At 32.0% G+C, this 1,242-nt stretch overlaps 1 long non-coding RNA gene across 1 annotated transcript in view; it reads left to right on the top strand.

Annotated features, from left to right (window-relative positions):
- The first annotated feature begins 645 nt into the window (after nt 1-645).
- The window catches only part of LOC112501096, an 11,181-nt gene continuing 10,584 nt past the window's right edge, over nt 646-1,242 (top strand). The window contains exon 1 of the long non-coding RNA XR_003067414.1: nt 646-781. This is a non-coding gene — a long non-coding RNA (uncharacterized LOC112501096). The remainder of the gene's footprint in view (nt 782-1,242) is intronic.

Below are 1,242 nucleotides of genomic sequence, written 5' to 3'. Positions count from 1 at the left end.
GTGACCTCGCTGTGGCTCCTAAGGCTTGAGGCTTGACATTGCCGCCACACAACGCCTCGCCTCGCCTCATGCGATCTTTAACGTTGGTTTTAAGTGGATTCATTTAGGTAGCTCTCCTTTTCTTAAATGACATTAGCCTATTCCCAACGGCCAATGTTTGTAATTTTCAAAAGGATATTGTTTCTAAACATTAAAAACTTGGATTCAATTGTTCACGTTTCACAACGGTTTTAGTCCCTATGTTTAAACTTTTTTCATCAAGTCTAGTGAAATAAATGATATTTTAGTCATTTTATTATTTTTTTAGTTTTATATTAAAATAAAAAACATATTATATTTTTAGTTTTAAATTGTAAAAAACAAGAAAGATTACCACCATCTCTTATTTTTCTTTTTTTTATCTTTTTTTAGAGTTCAAAATTAAATATATAATATGTTTTTTTATTTTACTATAATAAAAATAATAAACATATCAAATACCCTTTATTTAATTGGATTTAATTAAAAAAATTATTGGCCGTTGGATAAAAAGACGAATGTTAGAAATCGACAAATGCTAGGGATGATATCGGCTGAAAATTGAAAATATTAGGGCTCACGCTCAATATTGAAGTTTACTCTTAATAAAATGTTAGGTGCACCATTCTTATTTCCAAACTTTGAAGAACTCCGTGAACTCCGATTTCTCCGATCAAATCTTCTTCCTCTCTATAAACGGACGAAGAAGGCGGCCATTAATATATGTGAAGGTTGCGTGCCTCATCATTTCTTTCGCAGGCAGGTCACTCGTCATTCATATTATTTGTTTTGTGATAAATTTGTACCTTTGTTTTATCTATGGGGAATCGTAATCAAGCCCTTTCCCCCAAATTTTCAAAAATGAGAAATTGGAGTTTCTGCCTTACATCTTTTCTTTGAAGAACCTGGGTTCTGATTTCTAAAATTAAAATTATTGTGGGGATGCTTGTTGTTTACCTAGTTCGTCTGTTATAGCTTACTTTAATTCTGGGTTTTTATCTTAAAACATTATTGACAAATTAGGTTCACATGAAAATAGAAAAAGGCATCAGGTGAAGTAAATGCAAAAATAAAAGCTAAAAAAGAGGCAATTCAGTGGATGTGGAATCATACGAGGCTTTTGATTTCATGACAAGTTGGTATCACATCTCAAACAGAATATGTAATCCCAAAGGCATTGAACCAAGAAAACCGAACTCTTAACTACGTTTTTCAACATGGATA

This window comes from Cynara cardunculus, assembly GCF_001531365.2.
Source record: "Cynara cardunculus var. scolymus isolate 2C chromosome LG 17, CcrdV1, whole genome shotgun sequence".
Taxonomy (NCBI): domain Eukaryota; kingdom Viridiplantae; phylum Streptophyta; class Magnoliopsida; order Asterales; family Asteraceae; genus Cynara; species Cynara cardunculus.
Note: the sequence above shows the minus strand (reverse complement) of the source record. Positions and strands in the feature narration are given on the sequence as shown.